Source organism: Prionailurus viverrinus, chromosome C2, assembly GCF_022837055.1.
Source record: "Prionailurus viverrinus isolate Anna chromosome C2, UM_Priviv_1.0, whole genome shotgun sequence".
Lineage (NCBI taxonomy): Eukaryota > Metazoa > Chordata > Mammalia > Carnivora > Felidae > Prionailurus > Prionailurus viverrinus.
In genome coordinates, this window is record NC_062569.1 from 30835802 (window position 1) to 30850087 (window position 14286).

Here is a 14286-nt window from a genome sequence, read left to right on the forward strand (position 1 = left end):
AAATCAGGAGGATGCAAAGAGAATTGACACCTTACCAGAAAGAGTGTACACTTGATGGCATTACTCAATTTAAAAATTAATAGAAGTCTTGGAACATGGCCACATTTAGATATTACCACTTGACTGTCCTTGGGAGGCTGAAGAATAACCATTCATGTCCCTGCTTACCGCCTATGCACTCTCCCCACCCGCATTCCAGAACTTGGCGTTCCCTCTCCAGGCCTCCAACACGTTGCTGCCTTTAAATTCATGGTCTCCTGGTACAGAGTTAGGGACCAATACATTGCAGATAAGCCTCCTCCCCTGAGAAGACTGTAGGCTGACGGCCTCGCTAGTGTCTTGTTCCCCCGCTGATTCGGTCACTGGCCCATTCACCCAAACCTGAATGGGCCCCCAGTGCTCTTACCCACATCCTGGGCACATTTCTGCCCCCATCCCGTAGTGCCCTGAGCTGTGTATCCCATCTTCCCTTTTGCAAGCCTTCGCCCCTCCTATTCTAAACACAGGATGTGGGGTCTTCTGCGAATACACCAAGATGCTTCCACGTGTCAGGCATGGAGATGCTCATATTCCCAATGAATGCATGGGGCGGAGGGCGGGGAGGGCTTGCCCAGCCTCTGGGAGCTCTGACTAGAGAGAGGCTGGTCCTTGTCACTGGCTTTCCCGGGTCGAGGACCTAGGGCTCCAGCCTTGCTGCACAGGGCCCCATGCCTTCACAGTAACCCACGTGGGCTGCATGCAGGGAAGGGGATCTGTTCCTTGTGCCTGTCACTCTGCACTGCGTGGAGGGAAGTGGGGCTTTTGTGAGTTCTCAAGTGAATCTGCTGGCCCATTGTCTAGGCTAGCTCTCCACAGAACTCCACCAGTGCCCATGAGGACAGGGCGGGGCTGGGAAAGGCCGGATGTATTCCCAGCCAGGGCTGAAAACACTATTCATCCCAGAAACACCCTATTAAGCAGCAACAATGGCACAAGGAGGGAGAGGGGAGAGTGGGAACAAGGAGGGAGAAGGCAGGAGAGGTGAGGGAGGGGAAGGGGAGAAGAGGGCCAGGGGGAGGGGGGAGCGCAAGGAGGAAGAGCACCCACACGCAGAAGAGGGGGCCACTCATCAGGTCCTTGTGTTCCTCGGGAAGGATTCAGAGCTTTAAGGAGCCACATTTCTCCAGGGAGACCCTGGCATGCTCAGTGGGATTCATAAGGGAGATGAGAGGTAGGATGTGCCCACCAGGGAGGTGACAGCCCCCTTCCCTCCTCTGTGCTGCTCCTCTGTGACCATGTAAAGCATTCAAGCTCAGTGGTGGGTGCTGTCCCATTAGGACAGTGCCAATGAGGTGGTGGGGCTGACAGAAGAGCTGAGGGAACCAGAGTGAGGGGGAAAGAGACTATTAAGAAGGTCCTCTCCCCTCATAGTCTTAAGGGCTGACTTGGAGAAAGGGAAACAACTGGTTTTGGGGGGAGGGGCTTTCATGGTCACAACAAGAGCCAAAGAAAGGAAATCCCAAGGAGCCAGCCTTCTGACGGTTGGACCAATCTGACAAGAAAACGGCCAGCTTGGAAAGGTAGTGAGTGACTCATCTTGGGTGGTATGTAAACTGACACTGAATGGTCAACTGGTGAGGGTGCTGTATCAGAGGCTTGAGCTTAGGATGGAGGAACATACCAAACTTCTGGAGCTTTTAAACCCAGAGAGGTTCTGAATGGAGAGTGATGCCCAGATTTGGGACCCAATCCCCAATGTATCTGGATAGGAAATTGTGAATGGGCAGAGGAAATCTGGGCAAGTCATTGTGTCTGAGCTGGAAAACATGGAACAGAACTCCAGATCCTGAAGCCACTGGACTTGATCTTTTCTCAGTTCAGAAGGAAAAGAACTGCAGGTGTCGTTTTTCCCGAAGCCTGTTCTTTAGGCCAGAAAACCGAGAGAGAGAGAGAGAGAGAGAGAGAGAGAGAGAGAGTTGAGAGTCACAACCCTCTCAAGGAAACCTCTCCCCCAACCTAGAAGAGAAATGCAAGGCCAAGTTGATGAATGAACCTCGCCTTGAGCTTCCAGCATTGAAGAGGAGGTGACTTCTAGGCAAGAGCCTCAGTCCAGAAAGGCCTAGAGTGATCATCCACCTTATCCACTGTCTACCTGGGGGACTGGGCAGAGAGAGAGAGATCCAGGCTCATAGCGCATGCTGATGGCAGAGCCAGGCCTAGACCCCAGGTCTCTGTAATTGAGAGTGCTCTCCTAAGCCTGGGACATCCAGGTTGTGATGCTGAATTTATCCAGTTCCAAAGCCCTGGTAGCTGTGGGAGTGTGACAGCTTCTGCCCTGGGAGGTTTCAGGCATCAGACTTCCCCCTGCCCTCCCTTCCTACTGCAGAGGGCAGATCAGGTGCTCGTAACCAGAGCTGGAGCTGGACCCTGCGGCCACCAGTCTAGCTTGCCTCCAGTTGTGAAAACCCAGCAGGAAGCTTTGCGGGCCAACAAGGGAACTTTGCCTGGAGCTTCAAATCCCTCTGGAGACGTTTCTGCACAAAAGCATGCACTGCAGGAGTTTTTCAAGGCTTAGGGAGAACATTTGTGGCATTGAAACCATTTGGGATCTCAGGAAATGCTGGATGTCAGGAGCCAGTCAATGCTATTGATTGGGAAACAAATAGAAGTCTTCCCAGGGCCCTCTCCAGACACCTTGGCGGTGAGAGAGAGGCCTTAGGGGCATTAGTGACAAGCAGGGCTGGACAGGCTCTCCCTGATAAGGAGAAATAGAGTGGCAAGAGATCCATTCCTGGGGGCAGGAGACATTCGTGGAGTTCAAGGGGGTGGTGCTGGAGAGGCCTTGGGCATCACCCCATTGACACCTCCCCCTCACCTGCCAACCACACAGCTCAGAGAGGCCAGAACTGTGATCTCACAGCTAAGATTGTGCCATTCCCTGGCACGCCCCTCCTGGGGTCAGCTCTTGGTTGTCCATTGCTTCCATCACTGCTTGCCTCCCTTTGACCCTCTATGTGTTAACAGTGGTCATGTGATGCAACAGGACAGGGTTAGACCTAGACGGACAGCACCTTGCAAGGAGTTCAGAATCAGTCCTTCCGGACAGGGTAAAATGATGAAAGCAGACAGTGATTGAGCCCTGCACTGAGTGGTGGCTCTGTACCAAGGTGAGGGTGGGGTGGACTTGGTGGCTGGAGTCTTAAGGGAGGCCTTCTGAAGGAAGATGATCGGGCCTCTGTGCCTTGCCACCTACAGCCTTTGAACCCAGGCCTGATTCACACAGCTGGGCCCGTGGGTCAGCTCTCCAATGGCTGTGCATTGCCACTGCTGGGTGATCTGCAAGGTACCTGTGGAGGAAAGTGATGTCACTTGGTCCTGCTGTCATGGAGCTCGCAGGACAGTGGCCAGGAAACTGCAGAGATGACATGGAACACAGACCCTACAAAGCTGAGGTGCTAGTGGGGGTGGGCTATATCTTCAGGGGCAGGAGGAACGTAAAGGCTGGGTGGTCAGGCAGGCTTCCTGAAGGGGGCGAGAGGGGCCATGGCTGGAGGAGTTTGGGGGGTGGACAGTTAGGGTGTGATGAGGATAGATTCAATCAGGGGGACCTGGGTGGTGGGTCTGGGGTCTGCATTAGGCCAGGCTGGCTCTCTGGAGAGGGAGGGGGAGGCCTCTGTGTAGGAGTGGGGTGGGCAATGAGGAGGCATGAGGCCACGTGCAGAGAGAGCGGTGGCATGAGGCACAGCAGCCCCAGCACAGGACACCTGGATGAGGATATCAGCAAAAAGTGTTAGCACCTGGTGGCAGGTGTGCTTTGGAACAGCCCTAAGGGTGTTCTGGTGGCTTCTGGAGACTCAGCACCCCCAGTCTGGTCCAGGGTGTGTCCAGGAGAACATGAGAGCCTGCCTGGCCAGCCCCACACCCTCCTTTTCTGACTGGTGGCCCCTCCCCTGGCATGTCCCCTAAGCCCTCCCCCCTGGGGGCACCTGGTTTTCTCTGACTGCTCTCAGTGTACTTCAGAGTCCGTTCCCAGTGCCAGCAACTTCAGAGACATACTGTGCCACAGATCAATCCAGGATGAGGGCACAGGAGGGCCTGGAAGGGGAAGCAGACGGCAGCGTGTTCCTTCTGATTAACGAGCTCAGGCCACCATCCATCGCTGGCCTTTGTTAAGACTGCATAGAGTCATTTTGCATGGGCATGTGGGCTTTCCTCCCTGCTCTTCTCCAGGGTGATTGATGCCTCTGGGGGCCTGTACCCCCAAGAAGGGAGAGGCCCTCTTTCCTGTGCCCACGATAGACAGGAGGCAGCAGGCTTATTCTGCACAGCTCTTTCTTGTTTGTGCCACTGGTGCCAACTCATGGGTATGTCCAAGTGGCTGGGGCAGATTTCATCTCCATCAGAACCCATGGTGATGGAAGAATGGAAAGTGCCAAGCTCCTCGATTTTAGTAGTTCTTTGACATCCCTCACAAAAACGCAAAGAGGTGAAGCACTGAGCAGCACTGGGCTCCTGGCCAGGCCTGCACCATCAGTGGGGGGTGTTGATTTAAATGATGTCCTCAGACCACCGCATCCCTGTGTGGTTTCCTTTTCTCTCCTGGTGCCTTGCGTCTCTCTCTCTCTGTCTTTGCTGCTGCTGGATTGGGCAGAAAGGTGTGCCCTGTGTTGTCAGGGAGGAATCTGGGTTAGGCAGAGGTGAGGGCCTGAGAGCCAGATTGGCCCTAGGTTGGTTAAAGGTCCCAGGACACCTGATGGCCCGGCAGTAGGCAGGGCAGTCCGCAGTCATGCCTGGGCTGGAGGCAATCTCAGAAGTCTGCTTTGCCTTTTCCCACTCGCCTGATCTGGCTGGTTTGGCTTGGGCCCATAATGTTTGATGCCAGAAATGCCTGGAGATTCCCGACCAGGGGTGGTGACCCCCAGTTCTCTTCTTGGTTCTCTGGCTGTGGCATATTTTCAGGCACAAGAAGGGCACATGTGGATCTGAAGGGGTGTCTGGCCATCTTAAAGGACGAGGGGATACTGATATCAGAATGGGGATGGGAACTGAGACAGAAGGAAAAGAAGGCAGAAGAAGGAATTTGGCAAAAGAAAGACTGTTTGGGATTTTTGTACCCCAAATGGAATGCTTCCGGTCTCTGTGTTTCCTTGTTCCTGTGTTAGTCTCACATGTGCAGGGCTCCTCCTATGTTGGAGAACATGCCTGGGGCCCCCATCCATCTGTGAGCCATGTGGAGACAAGAAGCTATGCTCAGGGTGGGGAGGCCAAGGTGAGGGGGGCCTGGGAGCACAGAATGAGTGCAGGCTGTGCAGGGGCATGGGGGTGGTGTAGGGGTGCATGGAGGGTCCTGGTAGCCAGACCTTCATGACAGCAGTCTCCTGCAGGCAGGGCCCAGCACTGAGCTTCCTCTCCAGTTAGACAAGAATACTGTTGACACTGAAGAGTGAGCCCAGCAGACCCGAAACCTCAGGAAGACTAGCGGCGTGTTGTCTGGGAGGGTAATGGGACAGATACTGTTGTTACCCTGCCTTTGTTCTGAAGAACTACCCGGACTTTCCCTTCGGGAAACCTCCAAGGGTCGTGGAGCTGCTTGCTGACCCCCTTCCCAAGGGCTGTGGATGCAAGGAGAGAGAGACTCTTGTCCTAAGTTCTTGGTGGCCTTCCCAGAGAGAACCCTCTCTGGTGGCTCATGAGATAGTAGATGGGAGAGGAGCCTACTGCCTGGCACTGTCACGGGGAGGGGAGCAGGGTGCAGAGGACAGCAATATGGGGAGCACTGGGATTGGGGTGTGGCCCTTTCATGCAGAGCAGAGCCAGTGATGAGTGCCTTGAGTACCAGCCTCACATGCTCTGCCCCAGTTCCAGGGCACTGAAGGGAACACTGGACCCAGGAAAGCCCAGTGCTGCTTCCTGGGACTCAGTGTGTGTCTGGGGGTGGGGTGGGTGGGGAACCACTCGGCTATTTGGGCTTCTTCTTGTTGGCCTTCCCCATTGCTTCAGACCTGATGGGGCCACACAGGGTCCAGCTGGTCCTCAGGAGGAGCCAGCCAGACAGTCATTTAGTGAGCTCTTGCCCGGGCTCCTGCCCCACCCCAGATCCCTCATTCACAGTGTGTGTGGGAAGAATGAGGCTGCACTGAGTGGCCTGTCTGTGACTGGGCAGGGGGTGGCTGAGGAGAAGCTAGTGTGGCACCTCCATCAGAGGAGGCCACCAGGGCCGGGTGGAGCCAAAGCCCATCCTTCAGAAGGGCCTTTGGGTGGGAGACAGGCATCCGGCCCAGTCCCAATGGGTGTAGCTGAGGACCTTGGGCCATGAGAGACTCTGCTCCACACCAGGACCAAACTTGGGACATAACAACAACTGCTGTTTGAGGGTCAACAGCAGCTTGTCAGTGGCCGGGAGAAGTGCCGGGTATGAATACTATCTCATTGGCTCCACACAAATACCTTGTATGAGGTGTGGGTGCTCTTATCTTCATTTAGTGGATGGCTGAGCATGAGCCGCAGGGGCCTGAGCACCTTGCTCAAGGTCAGACAACTGGATAGCACTGGAGCTGGGACTCACACCCAAGTGTGTCTGATTCCAGTCCCATGTGACCAGGACTCTGCCACTCTGCAGGTGGCTGCCTCCCGTGTGCCTGGCTGCAGGACCTGGCGGGAGAGGTACAGGAGACGCGGTGCTGCCTATCCTGGGTTACTAATGTGAGCCCTGAGGATTGTCAGGGGCCTGGCCGGAACACATGGGGGCCCAGAGAGGTGGCGGAGGGGAGATGAATGAAGTGGCTGTTTACCAGGGTTTGCATGGGGGAAGCACAGCACCAGGGATGGCAGAGCACTTAGAGACCAGTAGCGATGGGGCACCTTTCCCACCCGTGGCCTGAAGGCAAGGTGGGGGCCCTGTTAGCAGACCCAGGCTGTAGGAAAGGGCCGCCAGCCTCTGCACGCTCTGCAGGGAGGAGCCAGGGATGTGCCTTAGCCCTGCACTCCCCACACCCTCCTGGCTCCTGTGCTGAGGGGCCCGGCTGATGCCCCTATACAGGTCTCTAAAGGTCTGCCTTCTGGGATGGAACGAGAAGGAGAAGGGTGGCCAGTGGATCTGGAGGAGAGCAAATGAAGACTGTTTCTTACCTGTTAGAAAGGATGTCTGAAGGAGACACCGGCCTTGTCTGTGTCTGTATTTGCCAAGCTTCCCATGCGGGACCTGAGTATTTGTTAGAGGAAAGCTTACAGCTTTATTTCCTGGCATCTTACCCTTCTGTTACATATTGCACTGTGCCCCTCCCCTCTGCCAAAAGAAAGGTGTGTGGAAGTCCTAATGTCCAGCACTCTCACATTGTGATGTTATTTGGAAATAGGGTTATTGTGGATATAGTTGGTTAAGATGAAGTCATGTCGAAGTGGGATGGGCCCCTAATCTAACATGACTGGTGTCCTTGTGAGAGAGTCACATGAAGACAGAGACACACGGGGAACAGTATGAGCCGCAAAAACAGACATATGATGCAGCTGCAAGCCAGGGAGCACCAAAGTTTGCCAGGATACCGTCAGAAGTTAGGAAGGATTCTCCCCTACAGGTTACAGAGGGGGCATGGCCCTCATGACTCCCTGATTTTGGACATTGCGCTTCCAGAACTGAGATAATACAAGTCTGTTTCAGGCCACCCAGGTTGTGGTACTTTGTTGCAGCCCTAGGAAACGAATATGTCTCCTAAAGCAATTTCCGTGTTTTATTAGCAAAAAGCATTTGCGAGGTACAAGTGTATGCAAGTATAAGTCACCAGAGGACCAAGCCAAATCTGGGGATTCAGGAGGCAGAGTTTCCCTTTGGTGTTTGGCCATGTTTCTTAGAGACCACTCTAAGAATTAGGAGCCAGAAGCGACCCTCTGAGGCCAGAGAAGACAGGAAATTCTCTCGAGCCATATACCAAGTCTGAGGCCAGGCTGGGCAGAGAAGGCAGCCCATGTGAGGCTTATCTCCAGCCCGATCCAGCTCCACAACTGAACAGCTCATGTCCCGTCCCCATGCTCTGGTCTGTTGCCCTGTGAGCCTCGGCAGTGCCCTTGGAGGGAGGGAAATCAGAAGCGGGGCTCTGGGCTTCATGCTTGTTCTCGGGCTGTGCCCTGTGTGGACCAAGCACAGATGGAGACCTGTCCCAACTCCTTGAGGCACACTGCTGTGCTGTGCCCCACCTTCCTTCTGTTTACAGTAATTGACTGCACCTTGGAACAGAAAGAGAAAGGTGTGTGTTGCCGGTTGGGGGTGGGGTGGGGGTACTGCACTGATCTGTGCATTCCTTAAAAGAGCAAATTTCACAGTTTGTATTTATCATTTAAATGCCTGTTCTGACTCATTCAGTCCGTCAGTCAGCAGATGGGTAGGACCAGCTCATCTGTTTACTCGGTCTTGTCTCTCGTCCCCACTGGCCACTACGACACATCCAACAGTGGAGACTTCTCTAATCATAGCTTCTCTTACCTAGCATTTTACACTTGGCAAAGAGAGTAAAGAAGTGTTAGTCCAATGGGTATCATTAATGATGTGCACAGCCTCTCTCGGCCTGGGCTGGCTGGCTCATGGATGCAGGCGGGAATGCCTCTACCTGTGAAGATCAGGCTTTGACACTCAGAAGAGATTTGCTTTGCTTGTCAGTTGGTAACCCAGGACTCCAGAGTTGACTGAGCGTTTTGCTTAGTGTGGCCATATTGCTTCCAAACCGTTTACATTGGCACCAGATGGCTGGGATGGGAGCTTCTGCTGAGACGTCGTTGAGGAGGCGGTTGCTGTGGTCCCAGTGTTCGGGGGCGAAGCCCCGGATCAGAGAGGTTGCCGAGAATGAAAGAGGTGTACAGATCAGTGCTGCAGAAGGTGCTGAGGAGAAAGAGTCCCCGTGGTGTGGCGAATGATCTGATGAGACTCGGGGGGGAACATGGAATTGAAGCTAAATGCCTCTGAGGCTTCTCTCCTGGGCTCCAGGGAAGGGTGGCAGGAAAGTTTGGGCAGGAACCGTGTGCACAAGAGGAGACATGGAGAGATTTACATGGGCTGGACACATGGGATGGGATGTGAAAGTCTTCCTTAGAATGCTTTCTTGCTTCAACTAACCTTTTGTATCTGTGCAGAGCCGGGGCCGGTTGTGCCAGAATGTGGGCCCTTGAGGCTGGTTGGTGTCCTCAACAGTTCATACTCAACCACTTTGCCCCAAACCCAGAGCCGGCAAAGCCTCTCTCTCCCCTGGTCCAAGGAAGCAGCTTGAGGCTGAGTCTGAGGCCAGAGGCGTAGGGATGAGATTACAGGGAGGCTGGCCTGAATTGGCAGCAGGAGGTATGGTTGTGGTGTGAAGCTGGGGGTTAGACTCTGTTGGTTCCGGGACCCTGTCTCAAAGACTGAGGATTGGGAGGGGAGCCACGGGGGCATCATTCAGAAATTCTGTGACAACAGGCTGGCTTGCCTGGTGAGCACAGCACGTGGAGGCAGGACACAGCCCTGAGGAAGGTCGGGGAAAAGAGCTACAAAGGACTCTGCAGGGAGGCCAGGCTGAGTCCTTGGCAGGCTGCTGTGATGGACGGAGCAGGGCCAGGGTGCGAGCACCACAGGAGCCTGAGGTGGTGGCTGGGGGGTGTGAGCTCCAGGGGGTGCTCAGACTACTTGCTGAGTCCAGGTCTGGAGGGTAGCATGGGCCTCCCCGGAAAGGCAGAGGGCCTCGCCGTGGTCAGAGGTGCCTGGCACATTCTGGTCCCTCCACACTCAAGATGTGGGAGTGGGGGTGACTGTGTGATACACAGACTATTCCTGCCAGTATGAACTCAGTCTTAGGGCAGGTGTGTGTGTGTGTGTGTGTGTGTGTGTGTGTGTGTGTGTGTGAGTGTAGGTGTAAGTATATGGGGTGGTGATCCCTGTGCTTTCATCAGCTAGGGGATGGGGAAGGAAGGAGGAAGTGCCAGATGTGTGCCAGGCTCCAGTACCCCTGTCATTTTATTCACTGCTCACAACTCTCCTTGGGATTCCCCTTTCCTGCCATTCAGAAGCTGTAAATGCAGATTTACCTGCATGGTTATTTGATTAATTTCTGTTTTCCTACTTGCCTGCAAGCTCCCTGAGGGGTGGGATGTCTGTCTGTCCCCTGTTCTGTCTCTAACGCCTGAACAAAGCTCATTCTGCCTGCGGGAGTGGCTCAGACAGCCTTTGCTGAAAGGAAACTGGAGTCACTTCATACCACCCTGTTTCACACCTCTTCCAACCATCCTGAGCCCTCGTGAAGGCTCAGGGAGGGAGTTGGGGCTGCAGTGAGCTGCCCCTCGACTCAGTGCATTGATATAATAACAGCTTGCTTCTTGCAACTACACCTGGTGTGGCTTCTAGCTTCAGCAGTTCTGTGGGCCCCGGAGGGCAGCCCAGGGCAATGACTGCATGGTTGTGCTGGCCCTCCTCTGCTTGGAAGGTCCACAGACTTGCCTTATCGGATGCACACAAGGCACTGCTCCGAGACGGCCTGGAAACCCCGATTCCATCTGTATATGTTGTCGTATATTGTTACCACCACGGAAGGACGTTGTAAATATTTTCAGCTGAATGTCTGATTAATGTCTCTCCAAAAAGAATGGCAGAGCTGTAAGGAGAGGGTTTATTTATCTCTCTTTCATCATGATGGGTATCTAATTCATCCCAAATGTCAATACATCCCGAGGTGCCAATCCAGACAGAGACGGGAGCCGCCTGCAGAGCCAGGCAGCAGCCGCCTCTTCCTCCTTGCAGGGGGTTCTGACCTGGCCCTTCACCCGGACCTCTGGGCACTGGCCCCCACAGTTGGAGGGGGCACCCTGAGGGTTTTTGTATTGAAGCCACTTCAAGGAGATTGTTCCTTGGGAAACTGGGGTCTCTCTGCCAGGCTTCTCATGTGCCTGGGTTCTCGGGTTCTTGCCAGTCCAGCCAGCTCTTGCCAGAGGCCCCCTTCTGTCTCCCCTCATGGCCTCCCCTCTCCTCTTGCTCAGTCTTCCTCACTCTCTTGTATGTTTGGGGTGGCTCCCACTTGGTTCCCATCCACCTGTTTCTGCCGCTGCCCTTGTTGCCCCTGGGGCGTCACTCCATCATCTCTGTCCCAAGGGCCAGGTGGAGCTCTCCATCCTCCCCTCCCCACCACCGCTCACCACTGTCCAGGAGACCACAGCATTTCCTTTTGCCTCCACGCAGTGTGAGTCTCTCATTCTCCCTGTTGGGATGGGCCCACTCATTCCCCATGTGCAGAAGAACCCCATCCATTCCCTTGAATTTCTGTCTCCTTCTCATGGCCTCGGCCAGAATAGGATGCCAAGTGTAATTTTTTGCTTCTTGTCCGTCCCTGGACTAGATCACGAGTCTTTCCAGGGCACCCACCTCTCTGATTTGCTGCTGTATCCTCAACGTGTTCCTCCTTGGTCTTTACAATAATGCAAGGAAGAAGGTAGACAAGATATTATTAGATATTTAATATCGTTAAGTCTTACAGATCTCTTATAGGTGTCTTACAGATAGCACCCTTAGGGTTTTTGCCTAGCGAAGGAAACTGCAGCTTGGAGTGACTAAGTGGCAATAATAACAATAGCATATGATTTGCAGTGCTTTATCTCCCCCTACCTCCCCACTCCCCGCCCCCCAGTCCTGTGTATTGGAAAACTCTAGCCCCATTCTGCAGATGAAGAAGGAAGGAGGGAGTGATGACGGAGCGAGGGATGTGGGGGAGAGGGAGGGAAAGAAAGAGAAAGGAGGGAGAGAATGGGACAGAGAGCAAGTCGTGGAGGTGGGATCCCGACTCAGTCCGCCTACAGCATCACCGCCTCTTCCCCTCTCCAGCATTCCTCCCTGCCGTGGGCAGTGAGGACACGCTCCCAGAGGGCAGAGGCCAGGCGGTGGGTGTGAGTTCCAGAGTTGCATCCCCTGTAGGCATCAGATCTGACAGCAACACATGCACCTCCAGCTGGTTGGTCCCCACGCCACTGTTTGAGAGCAGAAGTGATGGTAAATATTTAATTGTGCTTCCACCATAACTTTCTGCCAGAGCTCTCAATATGCTTTATAAATGCAAATGAGTGCTCTTTTCCTCTCCAGGGAGATGTAAACCTCCTCAAATCACTTTTATTCAGCCCCCACCAGAATGTAATGCCATAATCAGGAGCGCTCTGTGCCAGAAAAGAAACTGCCCTTAATCATATCGAGTGGATGGTTTATGGTTTTGTGGTCTTCTGTCTCCACGGCGGGCAGGATGCAGGGAAATGGATTCCTCTTGCTGCAACTTCTGTCCAGTAGGGTGGATGGAAGACATTATTTAGAAATAGTTTCAATTATAGCCCTTGAGCAGGCGACTATGAATAAAATGAAGTCTTAGATTATATTAATGGGACTAACAGAACACACTAGTCCTTGGAAGCTTTAGGAATGAGGCTAATTCTTATTTTTGATTCTGGACTCGGTTTCCCTTGCTGCCTGCATCCTCTGCCTGTCCATCACTACTTCACGTCGATCCTGAAGTTAAGGCTGGGTGATGCATGATTCTGGGGGCTGTTGTGGCTTCTTGGGTTTATGAGCAAGGCCCCCACCCTTACCCCAGAGCCACAGTAGAGCCCCTGGAAGCCCAGATCAGCCTGGTAGGGAGCACCCTGAGGTTTGAAGCTATAGCATCAGGGTGGGAGGCTGGGTGGCCTTGCAGAAAGTACTGCACCTTTATGTGCCATGGTCTCCAACTCTGTCAAATGGGTTCACTGGCCCCTGTTCAGGGCCACCTGGCAGAGCCATTGGAATCATAGAGATGAATTTCTCCAGAGCCTCATGGAGTGCCTTCTGAGAAGTGTGTTATGTAAATTTGGTGTGTCATGATCATTATTAGTGCTGTGAAGTGGAGATGAGGGGGAGAGGGAGGGTTGCTTCTGGAAGGGACCGGCCTCCCCAGCTGTCAGAAAAATTGGAGGAAAAAACAAACTTAAGAAGTCTCTTCCAGTGCTTGCCTTCCTTCAGATATGCACGGTATGACTCTCAACGCAAACCCAAGCTCGGATGGGCGAGAAAATACAGCTTTATTTACTTATCCCCTTGATTTGCTGTTTGAGCCCCCATTCCCCTGGGGTGGCAGAAATGTAATTTAGGTTACACGTAGGCTGTATGGTGCCAGGTTGTGGAGGAAGCTGCCTCAATGCCTCTGTTAGCTCCTGTCCACACTGGCACTCATCAAGACACCCCACACCCCATGTGACCCTTGCCTATAGTCCATGCAGGTCACCACTGGGTCGTTCTCGGTCCCCTTCATTAGTCCTGATGGGACCTAAGGCTCCCTCTGCTCTGTCCATGCCATGTCAGCCTGGTGGGTCACTCAACTGCTGCATCCCACACTGGAATGAATGCTGCATGTCCAAGGCCCTGTCCCCTCCACAGACTCCTACCATCCCTTCTCTGGGATTGGATACCAGGAGACAAGAGCATAGGGAACCCGTTTTCTCAACCAACACTACCCCTCACTTATCACTTCGATTTTCATTCCTCCCACCTGCCCATAGGGAGATTGCTTCCCAAACCTTTGGCTTATGCCAGGAGTCCTTCTGTTTCTTGAGGGTCCCACCATTTTGTAACTGTACATTCTGCATTCATATCTCCCATCTCCTGCCTAAAGCAGTGAACACAGAATGGCTGTTCACATGGGGCATAGGAGCGTTCAGGAAAAAAAGGAAACCGAGGAGGGGGAAGCCAAAACAGCTGATGTTTATTTCCCCCTCCTCTGTTGGTTGAGCACCTAATGCACTGGGCCTATTCCTCTGATACATGTCCTGGGAAATCCAGGTGGATGAGACACTTCCACCAGCCTGACCAGCACCATGGTGTGAATTTAAAAAGGTGCCCCTCTGCAACTACTGGACATCCACATGACAAAAACAGTTGTACGTTTGATTCACCTTGCACCTTATGCAAAAATTAACTCCAAGTAGATCACATACCCAGGTAGGAGAAAAAAATCTTTGTGACCTTGGGTTAGGCAAAGATTTCTCAGTATGACACCCAACCATAAAATAAAACATTGATAAGCTGGATTTCATGAAAATTTACAACTTCTCCTTTTTGAAACACACTGTTAAAAGAAAGAATATACAAACTGCAGAGTAGGAGAAAATATTTACAAAGCATATATCTGATAGAGGACTTGCATCCAGAATATATAAAGAACTCTCCAAATTCAATAATAGGAAAGTAAAAAATCGTAAAATATTGAACACACTTCACTAAATAAGATATGCCAATGGCAACTAGGCACGTGAAAGGATGTTTAACGTCGTTCATCATTAAGGAAA

At 53.1% G+C, this 14286-nt stretch overlaps 1 protein-coding gene across 2 annotated transcripts in view; it reads left to right on the plus strand.

The window, feature by feature from the left end:
• EPHB1 (EPH receptor B1) overlaps positions 1-14286 on the plus strand; it is a 430893-nt gene that overhangs the window by 118983 nt on the left and 297624 nt on the right. Inside the window, exon 1 of one of the 2 annotated variants that reach the window (XM_047876454.1) lies at positions 2977-3431. The exons of the other annotated variant lie outside the window; for it this stretch is intronic. The gene's annotated coding sequence lies outside the window, so the exon portion shown is untranslated. Of the gene's footprint in view, positions 1-2976; positions 3432-14286 lie in introns of those variants that run through there. 2 annotated transcript variants of the gene reach the window in all.